The sequence below is a fragment of the Ictidomys tridecemlineatus genome, chromosome 12 (assembly GCF_052094955.1).
Source record: "Ictidomys tridecemlineatus isolate mIctTri1 chromosome 12, mIctTri1.hap1, whole genome shotgun sequence".
NCBI lineage: Eukaryota > Metazoa > Chordata > Mammalia > Rodentia > Sciuridae > Ictidomys > Ictidomys tridecemlineatus.
This window is the reverse complement of record NC_135488.1, coordinates 58,238,060-58,255,461: the sequence shown is the minus strand read 5'-3', so window position 1 is coordinate 58,255,461 and position 17,402 is coordinate 58,238,060. Positions and strand designations below refer to the sequence as shown.

At 41.9% G+C, this 17,402-nt stretch overlaps 1 long non-coding RNA gene and 1 other non-coding gene across 2 annotated transcripts; both read left to right on the top strand.

The window, feature by feature from the left end:
* The first annotated feature begins 818 nt into the window (after window positions 1-818).
* LOC144369332 (uncharacterized) lies at window positions 819-16,219 on the top strand. The gene is made up of 3 exons (XR_013428854.1): window positions 819-965; window positions 3,717-4,093; window positions 15,557-16,219. It is a non-coding gene; the product is annotated as an uncharacterized LOC144369332 (long non-coding RNA).
* LOC144369638 (small nucleolar RNA U3) lies at window positions 12,593-12,806 on the top strand. The gene has a single exon (XR_013429425.1). It is a non-coding gene; the product is annotated as a small nucleolar RNA U3 (small nucleolar RNA).
* Window positions 16,220-17,402: the final 1,183 nt, after the last annotated feature.

The following is a 17,402-nucleotide window of genomic DNA, read 5'->3' as shown; positions in this document are numbered from 1 at the left end:
TTTGGACAAAACTGGGACTTGGTGTGTTTTCTGAGCGACCTGCCTCACAACAGAAAAATGAATCAGAGTTAAGTAGATTGAAAGAAAGGTGGAACTGGGGAGACCACTTAAGTTTAGAGTATTCTTGAAAGCAAGGAGCCGGGAAAGATCATGAGCAATTTCTCTACAAAGAATCCTTTGGTGGTTCCTCATTGTGTGTATGGGAGACAATCCAAGTCTCCCTCCAGGTAGTACGAGGCCCCCCTCTTTACAGCCTCAGCCCCATCTTCAGTGTGCCCTGAGACTCCAGGTGACTTGTACCTTTCTATGCACGTCCAGAGGTCATGATCTCCCACTCTGCGCCTTTGTACAAGCCTTTCCCCCTCATTTTCTGGGGGAAAAAAATTTTTTTCTTGCAAACATCAGCTGCTCTGCAAACTTAGCTCCGATTTCCCCAAAGTTACACTCATTCAAGATCTATGTGCATTGCGGATACATGAGCCTTAGCGAATTTGTTTCTATAGCTTATTGCCCCAATGACTGTGAATAAGGTCCTCACAGATGACATCTGTATCCATCCATTAAACATCCTCAGTGCCTGCAAAGCATCTGGCACAAGACAGACACTCGAAAAACGGAGAGGATGGAGAGAAGAGGAAGCTAGCGAGAAGCTTCCAAGGTATGTTGATTTCAAGGTCACACTGCTGGGACTCTTTAAAGTACTCATGTTTATGTTGGAACTCAGAGAGCTTTGTAAGGTTTACTGTATAAGCACTCTACGATTTTGTGGATATAAATTTCGTTTCCAAAGCAAATATTCTAATTTTTTTTCAAGGTTGTATTACATTTCAGAATCTACGCCCATGATGAACTCATCCTCAGGAGGTTGGAAAGTCTCATGTTCCCCGCTCTCCACCTGCTCCTAGGGGACACTCCAGCTGCTTCTGAGATCTCACCCGCATGAACCCATTTCTCCTTTGCAGAAGGTACTTTGGCTTATTTGTTTTTCTTGCAAAATACGCGGATTTAGCTCTCAAAATTGCAGCTAAATCTAAAGCAAATAACTTACAAGAAAGGCAGGCACGGATCACTGAGTAATTATTACCTGATTCGTCCCCAGCTGCCTCTACCTCGGCCACATTCTCCAGCTCAGCTTGGCATAGCTTCAGAGTCGCTCAGTCAACAGCCTAAATGTCCACCCACGGGGCCTTGGTCAAATGAAGTGCAGAGCAACCACATGATTTAACACTTGGCAAGCATTATAACTGATGTTGAAGGTGCATGTTCACTGATGTGGCAGAACATCGATGACATCTTGTTTTAGGCTGATGTGCACTCGTGTTTGAAGGCAGACAAAAAGGTTTCTGGAAATACATAAACTGAAAATGTCTGTTATTTTTCTCCATTGGGTAATTTCCAAATTTTTAAATAATTACATTAAAATTATGAGAGAGTAGTAATTTTTAAATTTTAAACTTAATCAAAATGCAGAAGATCAAATATACATACTTTGGTTAGTTAATTGTGAGTTTCCCTTACCTTTGGGATCACTTGGGTCAGGAGGATTTTCCAGGGCTGCCTCTTGTCATCTGAAGAAGGGCTACTCCTATTTCAAGACTGAGTTCAATTACTCCTCTTTTAGGGACCCTGCCTACCCAGACCTGTATAAAACGACATTCCTGACTGTTCTCCCAGCCCACTCTGGCTCCTTATACTCCAGCAACCACTACAGTACAGTATATTTTTTTTTAGTTGTCAATGAACCTTTATTTATTTATATGTAGTGCTGAGATTCGAACCCAGTACCTCACACATGCTAGGCAAGTGCTCTACCACTGAGCTACAACACCTGCCCCAGTACAGGATTTTTAAATGGCTTACTCATATCAGGCTAAGCCTTTTTCTTCTCTTTTTTTCTTTCTTTCTTTTTTTTTTTTTTTTTTTTTTGTGTGTGTGTGTGTGCGTGTGCGATTGAACCCAGGGCCTTGTGCATGCTAAGTACACACTTTCCCACTGAGCTGCACCCCCACACTAATCCTTTTGAGGAGGATTAGCTCCTTGGTCTTAGGTATAATTGGCACACAACAACTAAATGACCCAACACATTGATGTGTGACCTTGGACATGTCATTGTCCTCCACGACGTTAAGTTGGGGATAAGTGTGCCCATTCCTCCAGGGGTAGTAAGGAGTCCACAACACAGCTTCCTTCTTTCAGCCCAAATTGTGGGCAATTTGCTAGTAAGACAGAAAGTTCACTTCAGGAAAAAACGTCTTTGTACAACCAGGGAAGAGGAAATGTGGGCATATTCTTGTTTCATTGTGTTAAATGAGAAAATGGCGGCTCTCAAGCCACCAGCCCTCCTCAGAGGACCCACCAGCAGACAGCCTCATCAGCTGAGTGAGTACCTGCTTTTCTGAGCCCTCACCTGGTTTGAAGCATTGGCTTCTCCAGATCACTACTGAGTACTGTTTTGAGTAACAAAACTGTTTTATTTTGATTATTTCCAATGAAAAGCTTTCTGAGCTGTATTACAGACCAACACAACACTGTAAGTAGTTTTAAACTATTTCACATGAATTAAATTACATTTTGTCAATTTTTTTTTTTTTTTTTTTTTTTTGGTACTGGGGATTGAGCCCCGGGGTATTCTACCACTGAGCCACACTCCCAGCCCTTTATTTATTTATTTATTTATTTATTTATTTATTGAGACAGGGTCTCACTAAGTTGCTCAGGGCCTTGTTGAGGCTAGCCTTGAACTTGGGATTCTCCTGCCTCAGCCTCCCAAACCACTAGGATTATAGACATGCACCACTGTGCCCGGCCGTTTTGTCTTTTTAAATACTAATTTCAGATACAAATATATTGATAGTTCACATTCACTTTGACCTTAGTATGATGCAGACACCTTTCCAAATATGGTACCTGCATTTGATCATTAATTTGGTAATATTTATGGAAGATAGATGCTACTTCTACTTCATTTTCCCAACGAAGAAACTGAGGCCAAGAGAGGTTAAGTCGGGTGCTCAGTCACAAAACACAGCCTATAAACCCTAGCACCACGGCTCTGGATCCCACATGCTCAACACTGCACTACAGCTATGCAAAGAGAGGCTGGTGGAGAGAACATTTGGGTCTGGCACAGTTGGGATAGTGTGTTCATTTCCTGAACATGAGGTTTCCTTTATGATCTAAGCATACACAGATTATAGAACATATTAAAAATAAAATAGAAAAAAGAGGGAGGGGCTGGGGCTGGGGCTCAGTAGTAGAGCGCTCACCTAGCACACATGAGGCACTGGGTACAATCCTCAGCACCACATATAAATAAAATAAAGGAATTGTGTCTACCTACAACTAAAAAAAATATTTAAAAAAAAAAAGAAAAAAGAGGGAACCCTAGATCCACCAACCATCGAAAATAGTCCTCATTTGCTCATTATATGCACCAGGAGAATACGGAGCTATTATGCATTGTCAGTCAAGTCTCCAGATGATGTCATGGTGATAGTGAAGTAAGCGTGGTAAGGTTAGTGGGGGAAATGTCTAAAGTGTCTACTCAAATTTTAGCCAAACTACACTAAACAAGGATTGTGCACTTCACTCTCTGTCTCTCCCCATCCCCCAGGAGCATCACTGAGGGGTACCATCCCACACCCTCATGCACACCTATGATCAAGCCTCAAAGGCCCTAATGCTCTCTCGCTCTGGTTTTCTCCCTCCCTGGACAGGCTGAGAATTCGTTTTCCCCCTGGGCGGCTGCTGCTGCTTGAAAATGACCTCGTGGATGAAGATTTACCAAGTCACTTAGGAATATTGAAGGACCCATGCACACAGCGCAGTGGTCACTCCTCCCGCTGTGCTCCAGACTCCCCACTCTGCCTCAAGGTGCTGTGCACTGGCTTGTGCTCATTCATTCATTCATTCATCCATTCAGTGAATGCTTATTGAGTCGCTACTCTGTCCCATACCCTCAAGCCCTGGAGGGGCCAGGATCTAACGGAAGAGACTGACATTACAAGGTGATGACATGGTGCAGACACAGCTGTGAAGGAGAAGCCATAAGTAGCTGTGTAAAAGACCTGCAGGGGAACCAGTTCACAGAAGGGTAAGACCTCAAGAATGAGGAATGGGAAAGGGTAGAAGTTCTGGCAGACAGAAGGAACCTCGTTGTCAATCAAGAGACCAACAACGTGGCTACTGAAAAGGGAGTGATGTGTGTGTGGTGGGGGGACTTGTCAAGAGATGTGTCTGAATCAACAGCTGGGGGCAGGCACCTGGGGAAGAGAAGAAAAGACAGAGGGCCCCAGGCAGAACTTGGGATTTCCTTCTCACTGCAAAAAGCAGCCAGTGAAAAGATTTGAGCAAGGAAGTAACATGAGAAAGAAAACACCATCCCTGCCCTCCAGGAATCCACAATGGCATAATTAGATTAGGAGCTCCAAAAACTTTAATTAGGCCTGGGTAAAATGATGAGAACACAGAAATCACACTGATATTTTACTAGAGGCCTTGGGAAGATGTAATCGTGTTGACACTAATGACTCTGAGAATGCATGTTCCTTCTGATTGTTACCTTTTTCTGTGAAATAAAAGGAAAGAGCAGGCAGGGGATAGTTAGGTTCTGGCGATAGTCAGAGCAGAATGAAAAGAACACATTGGCCAAAAGAGGAAAGGGTTTCCTTTAAGTTTAAGTAGATACAGGTTGTTTCTTATTATCATGAATTAGTTTCTCTCTTCATGTTTATTGGCAAGAATCCAGAAGCTTCATGAGATACTCTTGATTTACTCTTACTTTTTACAACAATTAGATGTTAGGTACTTGACATTACCTTCGTTCCCTGAGCCCATGTGTTGATAAATCTACAGCCTATAAGGTTCACCACTTGGTTTTGGACAATCCATGTGTATTAGCCACGTGTTTTCTTTTCTTTGTTCTGATGTTGTAATATCTGGCTCCTTGCTGACCCTGGGGGAATTGCCCCTCCAAGGATTAGCCAAATCCTAGAGACAGCGCATATGTCCCCTGGGAGCATGCTTTGCAAATACAAACTAACCAAACCAAATGCAGAGCCCACCATCTCAACTGTCTCCTTTATTGAATTCTCACCCTTCAGACCTCCATCCACCTGCCTTAAACACTGCAGGGCGAGAGAGCAGGAAACCAGGGTCAGCCCCATACCATGGTTTCAGAGCTCACTGAAACTATTCCTATTAGTTAATAATAAACCTGTTTGCCCTGCCTGACCTATTCCTTCCCACAGAGAGGACAAAAAAAGACTCCAGCCCCCATCTCCCCCTTTCCCTTTAGCTCCTCTCCAACTCCAAGGTCCAACCCTCCCCACCAAGATGTGGCAGGCCCCTTCCTCTTGGGAACTACACTTATGATGGCTATGGGCTTCATCTGTTGGATTTGTCAAACCTCAAATCTTCTATTTCATACCCAGTATTTAAAACACTGTGAAGCTGGACACGGTGCACATCTGTAACTCCAGCGACTTGGGAGGCTGAGGCAAGAGGATCACAAGTTCAAAGCCAGCCTCAGCAATGTGAGAGACTAACCTTGCCCTTGACTGAGTTAACTCCCCTGCTGGGTGATGTGGCGTCAGGCACCCATGCTGCTAGACTGCCCCACTCTTCTAGGGTTCCAGTGACTGTCTCTTTGTGCCTGAGCCTGTCTTCCTACAGCCCCATGGGTGGAGCTACACTCACCTGTTCCTTTGTAATATAACCCCTTGCCCTGTTTAGGATAGAATGTTCCACGGAAGTGTCTTATGTGTGTCCCCTCCTCTTACTCTGTCCTTGGGTGTGGCCTGCCCAGGTGTCAGTCAACCTGCTGACAGTGGACATCATGAAGATAGACTCAGCCCCCTGAAACCTGACCCCTTGCCTCATTTGAATAGTTTTTCCTCAATAAAAGGGCTCAGCTCCTGTACTCTCTTTCTCTTTCTGCGGACACTTAAGGTCAGAGGAGCTGTCACAGCCACCCCAAAGAAAAATGTATTTGTGTCTCTTGTGTGGTTATTTCACGCAACCCAGCTAGCCCAGTTTAACTGGAGTGACTCCTGAGCCTTTTAGTTGCAAACAGAAAACCAGCAAGCAACTTAGTGAGGCCCTAAGGAACTTAGCAAGATCCTGTTTCAAAATAAAAAAATAAAAAGGATTGGGGGTATGGTTTGGTGGTTAAGTGCCCCTGGGTTCAATCCCTGATACCAACAAAACAAAACAAAACACCATGAGCCAGGCATGGTGGCACATGCCTGCAGTCCCACATACTCGGGAGGATGAGGCAGGAGTCTGATTGAGTCCAGGAGTTCAAGGCTAGCTGGACAACGTAGAGGGACATACCCTGCCTAAGCAAAACATAATGAGCTAAGAATGGCTTTTACATTCTTAATTGGTTGAAAAACTCAAAGAGAATAATGTTTCATGACACTTGAAAATTATATGAAAGTCAAATTTCATTTGAACTCAGTCATACTTCTTCCTTTACATGTGCTCTGTGGCTACCTTGGGACTACACTGGCAGAGTTGGATGGCTGTGACAGAGTCCACAAAACCTAAAATATCCACTATTTCTATAGAAATTTTTTTTCTTATCCCTGCCTTAACCTGTAGAAAATGATTGTTATTTCATTTGTGCATTTAACTAAAAACTTGTATACCCCAGTACTCCCAGTGTCTGGTATAGTCTGAAAGCCTCAGAACCTCTGGTTCTTTACCCCCAAATAACTGAGCCTCAAGTGTTTTCCTGATTTTTAAAAATGATTCTTAGAAGAATCTCTTACACTGTGACTTAGGACACCCATATAGGTAACAGAAACAAATTTCATACATTACTCATTTTTATATAATGTGAGGATCACTTTGGTGGTTTCTGTTCTTTTCTACTTCGTTTAAAAAGTATATTGGCCAAGCTCTACTGATTTCACAGCCCACTCCTGGGTTGGTTGATATGCACATGTTAATGAACATCACAAAGCTAACAGATTCAAATGTCAACAACATGAAATGTTTCTCTTCGGTAGCCTCCTGAGGAAGACAGAAACTCATGACAGCAATAAAGCATTAAAAATTAGTTTCTTTAAATTGCTCTCAAAGAGAGAGAGAGAGACAGAGAGAGAGAGAGAGAGAGAGAGAGAGAGAGAGAGAGAGAGAGCGCTAATTTTTTTTTGAGTTGTTGAGTAAGTTGGATTTGAAATGAGTCTTGAAAAACGGCCAGGGAGTCCCTAGTAGAGAAGAAGAAGAAGGCCCAAGTCACTCCATGTCAGGATGGCATGACTATAACATAAACTCCACAGGGTAAGGGCTAGATCTTGTGCAACAATATTTTAATTTCCAGTTCCTAGCATAATGTTTCATACCCAGGAGGTGTCCAGGAATTGTTGGTTATGAGTCCACAGAGAATTGTCTCAGGGTTTAGGTGGACCTAACTCTGCCTCTGTGTAAATTTTCATTCTTGTATCCTATTTGTTTTTTACCACTTTTCAGGGTGTTTTTTTTTTAAACTTCTATGCTGTCTGCCATGTTTGAATCTTAAGAATTAATCAAAGAGATCCACTAAAGCCACATGGTATTGAAGTGTGTCTTCCATCTTGAATCTCTTTGTCTGGTCTACTATTTCCAGCTTCAAGGACCCTCCATTCATGAGTTTATGGCCTAGAAGGGTCAGACCAGGGCTGCCAGCTGCACACTCCTCTCAGCTGCCCCCCACCCTGCCAGCTTACCTGAGCTTCTCTTGTACTTGCCTCTTCTTATTCCTCTAAATCCAAAAAAGAGGGAACAAATGAATTTCTGCCTCTTCACATTCATATATAGAAGGCTTTGCTCCTATGTGTTACAGTATATAATCCAATGCCCTCCCCAACATTCCTTAAGATTCTTCATTCTCCCCGCCCCCATGTGTGTGTGTGGTGCTTCTTCCTCTCTCTCTCTCTCTCTCTCTCTCTCTCTCTCTCTCTCTCTCTCTCTCTCTCTCTTTGTAGTAGGACCTAGTACCTGCTAGGAATGCACTCTACCACTGAGCTACATCCCCAGCTCTTTGTTATCTTTATCTTTGAGTCCTGGTACTCTGTGGACATGTGTTGTTTAATGAAAATTACCTCTTTATTATGCAGGTAATTTTAGAGTTTCCTTCCTTTCTTATTCTAGGCCTCTGTATATCCCAAACATTCATTTGTACTGGAAAAAAAGAAGAAGGAGGAGGAGGAGGAAGTAGAGGAATAGAAAAGGAGGTGATGGTGGTAGTGGTGAAGGAGGAGGAGGAGGAGGAGGAAGTAAAAAAAGAAGAAATTGTTGTTCAAATGCGGAATGAGACCCCCAAACAGCCATTCCATAGCAGAATTTTATTACTCCACAGAATATGGAAGGTTTTTGAATCTTTTAGATGACAGAGATGGTAGTGGTTTTCCTGGTTAGAAAGGGAAAGAGGATCAAGGAAAAAGAGACCTACCACTGTGGGTGCCTCCTGTATGCTTAGCCTGATATGGGTGACTCGTACATCCCCCAAACAGGATCTGCTCTTCAGTTGTGCCCAGGCTTACATGTGACCAGCTACAGTGACATGAAGTGTGGCCTGCTCATCCTTAGTTTGATTTATAAGCCGTCTACTGGCCCAGTGTCCATCAAAGACTTTATCCAGTGATGTCTAAGGATACTCGTAGCACCGTGTATCTGTATGTCTGGTATCCAGGATGGAACAGAAAAGAGTAAGGTAGTCTCTGTTGCCACATATGCTCATAATTGTAGGGAAAGTCTAAATACTCACACTATGGCACTAACAAGGAAAAGAAGCTGTTGCCTCCAAGATCTGAAGGTAGAATTTTCCAGTCCTCTCTACCTTCCATGAGTCTATCATTCAGAGAGAAAGAGGCACCAGACACTCTGATCCTAAATGCAGAGGATACCTGAGACCCTTCCAGAAGTATACCCTCAGCATTTATTATAGTCTACTCCAATTTTACTATAGGATGTTGAATTCCATGCAATATCTGGCCACATCCACAGATCCCTGCCCCTCTGTTCTGACTTCCCACTAATATTCCCCTTCACCCAAGTCTGGGCATAATAGCATAAGTTCCTATTTGGCAAAACATCACCAATGTACTGAACTCCAGGAGGTCATAGTTATAGGAGGTCATAGTAATCTACTGAGTTCCCAAGAATCAGAGAGGCTTCCAGACTGCAGAAGGAAAATTAACTTATATCTTTGGATGCTCTATTAGTTAGATTCTCATCACTGTGACCAAAATACCTGAAAAGAACAACTTTTATGAGGAAATCTTTTTCTTGGCTTATGATTTCGGAAGTTTTAGCCAACAGTGGGCTGGCTCCATTGCTTTGGGCCTGAGGTATGGCAGAACATCATGGTGGAAGGGTGTGGATGAAGAATGGCATTGAGGAAGGAGAAAGAGAGTAAGGGAGGAGTCAGGGACAAGATATAGTCCCCAAGGGCATTCCCACAGTGACTGATTCCTCCAAACCCACCTGCCTACAGTTTCTACCACCTCCCCATAATCCACTAAGCTATCAATAGGTTAATCCAATGATGGGTCAAAGCCCTCACAATACAACCACTAAACCCCACCTCTGCATGTTGCTGTACTGGGTATCTGCAAAACAGGCAAGTTTGGCGGGGACATTGCAGACATCTAACCCAGTACAGATGCCCTAACAAGATAGAAAAGAACACCCAAGAAATGATGGTAATCACATATTATGGATGTGTTTTAATTAGATACTCAGAGAACATTTGTAAAACTCTGGGAATGAGGAATCCTTCCCACACAGACACAAAGTTCAGAAGCCATAAAATAACATATTGATATATTTGATTATTACTTTTAATGCATATGATAAAATTTACCCCAAAGAAAAAAATTTAAAAATCAATAGAGTGGACAAAATGGATTAGTGTATTTAACACGTCAAATGAGTTAGTGTATTTAAGTACCAAGAATGCCTAAAATTTTATTTAAAAACAGACAAATGGAAAAATGTGTATGAACAGACAATTGATAAAAGAAATGCAAGTAACTAATAAGCCTACAGAAAGAAACTCAAATCTCACCAATAGGAAAATGTAAGTTAATAAAAAAAAATTAAATACCACTTTTCACAAACAAGATTGCCTCCAATTTTTAAAACTTTAAGAAAAAAATAAAATAAAAAGAGCTAACGTGCAAAGCCAGCCAAGAGAAAGGAAATAGAAATGCTTACAATCATTGATGTTGAGTGCAACTCTATAACACTGAAAGGTGGTCTGATGATTTCTAATAAATCACAAATCCACATACCTGTTGGCCAAGAAATCTCACTCTGGGAATCTAGTCTACTGAAACGAAACAAGCAATGTTTAGAAGCAAAACATCATTGATTTTGGTGGTTAAAACAACAACAACAACGAATTGTCCATTCACACTTGCCCAGGAGATGAGAACCCCAAGTTATTTCATCCCAACTCAATAAAGGACCATGAATTTGAGTGGCCCTGGGAAGAAGACCTGGCTGACCTTTTAGAAGATCTTTGCTCAGAGTAGAGGCATCTGGACTCACGGCATCCTTAATCAGCATACCAGTGTGACCTCCCTCTTTCTCAGCACTTTTGCTCTGGAAGGGTCTAGTGAATTTCTTCTCTGGTTAAAACTCCTTATCAGGCTATATAGTAAACTTTGTATTTTTCAATGCTCTGGTGCTTTTTATTTTATTCTTCAACAGGAAAAAGTAAACTAAAAAAATAAGGGTTTGGAGATGCTGAATTCTAGTGCCCAGAGGATGTGCCCTGGGGTGATATGGCTGGCAGTCCTAGGTCTGTATCTAAAGCTAACTAGATGTTTGAGAAGGAATAGGAAAGATACCATCAGCAAAGAGGTTCAGATAAGAATAAGACCCAGGCCAAATGGAATGTGTTTCCTGGGAAGATAAGAAGACCTGAGTGGAAACCCTGGAGATTTCTGAAAGATACCAAAGCAGAAAGTCTGAGAGTTGTGTGATCTTCCATGGAGGAAATGAATATTCATTCTCTGTGCTCAGTCAACCTCCAGTGGACCAGTGACTCCTGATGCTTATAGTTTACACTGAGTGTTTTGTCTATTTTCATATCTGTATTTTTTTCCCCAGGCCTCATTCAGGAAACAAGGGAGCTGTATGTCTGACTCATGATGGAACAAGCAAAGATGTTCCGAGAGGTTTTATTAATGAGCAGTGTTGATAAGGAAACAAGACCTGTCTTTGTTTCAGGGAGGAATCTTAGTCTAAAATTCATGTAAAGGGGACACAGCTTCAATTAGATTTAATTCAATATCTATTTGGAGGCCCAATGCCACCATCTTTGTCACCTTTCCAGGGGAACAGTAGAAATCTCACCCAAGTGTGTTCAGGTTCCCTCCCTCCCCACTGAGCAGAGGCCACCTTACTCCTCTCAGGTAGGGAAGCAGCTCTCCACCTCCTCTCTGCCTGGGTCCAGAAGGAATTGATCCTCCTGCTGAGATATTGCTGCTGGTCCCTGGACTCCTGTCCCCAGTCCCCAAATCTCTCTGGAATCCCATCACTCTTTTCTCTCCCTCAGTCTCCCAAGAACTCTTCTCAGAGAGCATGGGGAATCACTCTTGTCCTCAAGACTCACAGATGCTCTGGGACTTGGTTACAGAGGTTGTGGCTATTCCCTTCCTAGATCTTCCTACCCCTTCAGACCTCAGTACCTGACTTCCTCCCAGACTCTCCCCACCCCAGGGAACTTGGAATCATGATTTTAATCACAAAAGCACTGCCTTGATTGTAATGTTTACCTTCAGGGTATCTAACACTGTCTCCTTGGTGAGCGCTGGCTTTAACCAGAGACCAGCAGATGGGGCTTACACAAGTGTGTGTGCGTGTGTGTGTGTGCGCGCGCGCACGCATGTGTGTTAGGGGAAAAAAGAAAGGGAAATACACAAGAAGGAAAAACATCGATTAGTGCCTCAAAATAGTATTCATAATAGTTGGGTTTATTGCAAAATTATAGATCAATTAAAAAATAGCTGTGGTTTGTGTGTATTTCCTCAGAAAGGGGGACAGGTATCTGTAGACCAGATCACTCCACGGATCCCAAACTCATCAATTCACCATCTGCACATAAATGAAAAACACAACAAGAGAATTAGAAATAACCTCCAATCTGCTTGTGAACAAGGAATACCTGGCTTACTCCAACGGAACAACACCCACTTCCTGATACCTGCGCCCCAGCGAGAAGCCCTCTACCACCTGGGACCCTGAGTGGAGTGCGGTGAGAGCTGCAGAATAAGGAGTAGCTCTCTGACAGCCCTGGGGAGTTATCAGCTGGGTGATAATGTCTTCAGATGCTAGTTGGGGGAGGGACTACTATGCTACAGGACATTTGTGACTTTTCTTCAGAAATAATACTGAAGTCCACAATGTTTTGTTAAGTCTGTGGAATGTAATTACAACCTATATTTATATATAAATATAAATAAATATGTTCAAATATTATATATACATATCTACGTATATATATTAATGTCAGTGGGAGTGGGAGTGGGAGAGATCTCTCCCCCCAACAAAAGAGAAATAAACTTTTTAGTCCCCACGGAAGCAGTGGCAGGCGCTCAAGACCATCCTTTGGGAGGTCACATCTGTAGTGGGTTACTAGAGAGCTTTCCTCGACAGGGGAAATCTCAAAGAGCCACGGAACGCCCACCAGAGCGGGAAGCTTGTGGGTGGTGCCACCTGCTGGCTGCTGTTTGCTACTGCTGATGGCTCCTTTTCTCCTATGGGAAGAATTAGGAAGGAGAGTAAGGAAAAAGCTGAGCTCTTCTTTCTGAAATGATTTTCTTCGTCTTCTTATAGTTTGCTCCCTATACTTTTCAGCAAAGATAAGTCTCTAGTGACTTCCTTTACTGAAATTTTCTAATGTCAATACTAAGGGCTTATTTCATATCGAAATTCTCAAAAAGGTACATTGACATTTTAACTCCCTTGTGGCTACCCACCCTTTACCAAAAACTTCCTTTCTCAAGCAAAGCAGTTTTTCTTTTCTCCATATTTTTTATATAACAATATATGATAACAGTTGATTTTTAAACCTGTTCTCTTCTCTCTGAATGTCCACATTTGCACATATATATATTTTTTTCTGTTGTGCAGTATCTTTTTTTCCCTTGTGTAGTATCGTAAGAAGTGAATAAACCATAGCATATTTAGCTGTTGACCTATCACAGTATATTTAACCATCATGTTCCTTTCAGTTCTTTGCTATAGTAAGCAATGTTTGCAGTGAACAGTCTCCATGTCTTTAATGTGTGAGTTTTCCTTGGGGGTAGATAAGGTGTGGAATTAATATATCAAAGAGTATAGTAGTTCTAAGCTACTATCATATTTAGCAAATTTTATATCCTGTCAACAGAGTGTGGACTAAATACTTTGTCCCTACTCCTATACTCTCCCCTTCTCTGTTTCAATATAGAAAGAAGAAATACTGTCTTATCATTATTCTAATTTTAATTCCCTTCATCTAGTTTTAATTCCCTTGATTGATTTTTTTTGGTGTTGTGACTCAGATGATGAAATTGTTTTATGTTTCAAAGTCTTATTATTTTCTTGCACGAATGATTATTGATATGCTTTAAAAAGTTCAATGTTGAATTATCCATGTTTTTTTTTTCCATGTGGAGTTCTTTGTATACACTGGGTATTGATCTTTAGTTGGACTAATCTAGTCTTTAATTTTATTTGTGTTATTTTGTGTTATTCAGAAGTTATTAATATCAATATAACTAAGTTCATTGATGTTTTCTTCATGGTTTTATCACTATTTTTCCTTTTTCTGGTACTAGGAATCAAACTCAGGGGCACTCTACAATTGAGTTATATTCTACAGCCATTTTTACTTATTTATTTTGAGACAGGGTCTCACTTAATTGCTGAAGCTGGCCTTGAACTTGCAATCTTCCTGGCCCAGCCTCCCAAGTCTCAAGGACTACAGGCTTGCATCACCATGCAAGACAGACTTTACATACAATTTATATTTTCTTCTAAGTCTATAATTCTTACATTAAGTTTTAACCATTAGAAATCTATTTCTATATATGGCCAAAAGAATATATCTCAACCTTTTTCCACATGTATAGAAATATTTGTTGAAAAGTATATTTTTAAAAATTTGAATAATCACTAATTTCTTTATGTTTGACATTTTTAAAAATTTAAATTTGTTTCTAAAGTAATTCATAAAAACATACAGGCCAGGCATGGTGGTGCACACCTGTAATCCCAGTGTCCCCGGAGACTAAGGCAGAAGGATGGCGAGTTCAAAGCCAGCCTCAGCAAAAGCAAGGTGCTAAGCAACTCAGTAAGACCCTATCTCTAAATAAAATACCAAATAGGTCTGGGGATGTGGGTCGGTGGTTGAGTGTCCCTCAGTTCTATCCCTGGTACCAAAAAACAAAACATAAAGATTGTACATATTCATGGGGTCCATGCAATGTTTCAATACAATTGTGTAATGTTTAAATTGTGTTAAACGCATCTATTTGCTGAAAATTTTTTCTTTTCTTTATGGTGAAAACATTGCAGGTCCTTACTTGAAGCTCTTTGAAATGAGCTACATTATTATTATCATTACAGTCCCTCTACTGTGCGATAGTAGAGTGACACCAGAATTTCCTAGTCCTGCCGAAGTATAACTTAGTACCTATTGGTCCACCTTTCCCCAATCCTTCCTCCCCATCTCATCCATCCCTGGCCTCTATTAACTATCATTTTACTTCAATTTCTCTGAGATCCTCTCTTTTAGATTTCATACATGAGCAGGACTGTGTGCTACTCATCTTTCTGTGCCTAGCTTATTTCCCTTAATGGAATGATCTCCAGTTCTTCATCTTATCTTCAGCCCTTTCCACTTGCTCTTTTTGCTTTCTGGCCACCAAGAGGTGAATTCCTCTGCCTTTCCCTTTGGCCATGGTGTTTTGCCTCACCACGGACCCAGAGCAATGGAATCAGCTGAGACCTCTAAAACCATGAGCCCCCAAATAAACTTCTCCTCTAAGTTGTTCTTTTCAGGGACTTTGGTCACAGCAATGAAAAACTGACTAACAAAATTCATTTGGAGTTGATTTTGTAACTGGTGAGAAATAGGGATTGAATTTTACTCTTCTGTTAATAGATCTCCAATTTTCCCAGGACCATTTATTGGAAAGATTGTCCTTTCTCCACTATGTGTTCTTAGTACCTTTATCAAAAATCAGTTAGCTGTAGATACTTGGGTCTTTTCGTTTCCCCAAGTTTTCATTTTACTGTGAGCCTCTATAAACATTGTTTGGACCTAAATACATTATTTTTGAAATGACCCTATGAAACCAGTATCAATATCTCTAATTAGAGCTTGTTCATTTATTCTATGGAATTCTTTTGGATTTTCATTACCTCATCTTGTTTTCAGCTTCCTTTTTAATATTAAATGTCTAAATATATAAAGGTATTGATCTTAGAAGAGATATCTTAACTTGGAGATGCAAGTTTGGGAGAAATTACTATTTCTGACATTTAGAGCTTATAAGTGGCATCTGTCTCCTAGGGACACTGTGTAGCATGAGAAGAGGAAAACAAGAAAACCAAAGAGACCAGGTTGAAGGGGACCAGGCCTGGAGAAGAGATAGGATGCCTGATGTGTCAAAGTTCCCAGGTGGACCTGCATTCCTACCCTGGGAGGGTGTAAGATCCCCATCAAGGGAACAAGTTCCTGTCTCCAGATTTGACTCAGATCACCTGCAGTGGTTCCGGTGGCTCCATATTGACCCTAGTTCTGTGACCAGAATTTAACCTCTTCCTAGCATCACACATGGGAAGAGAGGTTGGTTCTCACAACTAGAGGGCACTATTGACATCTCCTGTGAAGGATATGGACAACAATAACCCCCAGGGGAAAAGGGGGAACAACCCCCCCCCCCAGAAAGGGAGACAATGGCTGGGGGATGGGAGAGAGGGAAAACAATGGGCTTTGTACCTTGGGCTTTGAACTGGCACAAATGCTTTCCCCTACTTGGGCTTTGAAGTTGAACAACTGTTCTCCTTGACTGTCCTACCCACACATTCTGCTACAATTAAATGTATCTGATTAAGTCTCACTACACATTTTGCCATGATGATTAAGCCTCACTTAAACCCTATAAAAAAATTGGACCCCTCTTGTAACCAGTCGCCATTTTCTCTCCTGAAAATGTGCCTTTCTGCTGCTTAATAAAGAGAGCTTGCTGATCCTTTGAAGTCTGTTCCCCGTTTCGTTATTTTTGCTTTCATTATGTACACAGGTGACAGAGGCCAAAAAGAAGAGAGAGAGTAAGAGAGAGACAGAGAGAGAGATATCATATAATTTCAGAACTGTTTGATCAAACCCCAAATGCCAATATCATCTCCTTTAAGAAACCCTAGAAAAGAGATTGGTAAGGAAGCTATTACAAATCTTCTGGAGAAATGAGGAAGACTGAACTAGGGCAGAGGCAAAGGCCCAGAGGAGAGGTTAGGCTTAAGGATGTTAGAACAGCACAGGGTCTTGGTGGGATGATGCAGAGTAAGGAGAGGGTAGAATCAGTGGAGGTTCCCAGGGTTATGGCTTAGACAACTGGGTGGCCATATCACCCACCAAGATCTAAATACAGAAGCAGGTCTGTGTAGGTGAGATGATTACATCAATTCAATTTAGAATATGGTGAAGTTGAGGTCCCTGGGCGGGTGACTGTGTGGGGATGCCCAGCAAGCCAGCAATCTCTGGGTAGTGAGAAGCAGGTATAGAAACCCACATGCATACAATAGACTGGGGGAACCGCCAGGTTTAGAACCACTCATGAGCCTATGTGTTCTCGTGGGTCAATCAGCAAATGATCTGGAGCTAACCTTGACTTTCCGTAGGCTCTTGACAGCACCAGACACTGCAGGCCCACCCTGATGTGGAGCTGACCCAGACCTTAGCAAGCCAAGTATAAATTTAGTAACCCTGGAGTCTTTGTAGCCTCTGTTGCTCCTGGGAGAAACAGCAGAGGGGAAAAAGCAAAACCAGCCAATCATCCATTGCTATGATATGTGCATGGTGCCTGCGGGAGGCATTGAAATCACCCTCACCTCTCACGCACCCCTCTCAGGTAAAACATTTGATTTGGGGTATAATTTTTGTCAGTGTTCTATAAAGCTCTTAGTTTGGCTCCCATGTGTCATCTAACTCCCCCTGCAACAAAGATCTGTGCTCACCAATGCCATCCCTGTGGCTTCTTGGAATTCAAATTATTGTTCTTAAACCTTTCAGGAATGTGTTGGTAATGTTGAGTCCAAAGAGAAGGGTTCTGAGGGCATCAGTCTCAGGCAAAGGGGCTGAGTCTGTGGCTGGCTGTCAGGCTATGACTTATAGATGGGAAATGTGCTCTATACCT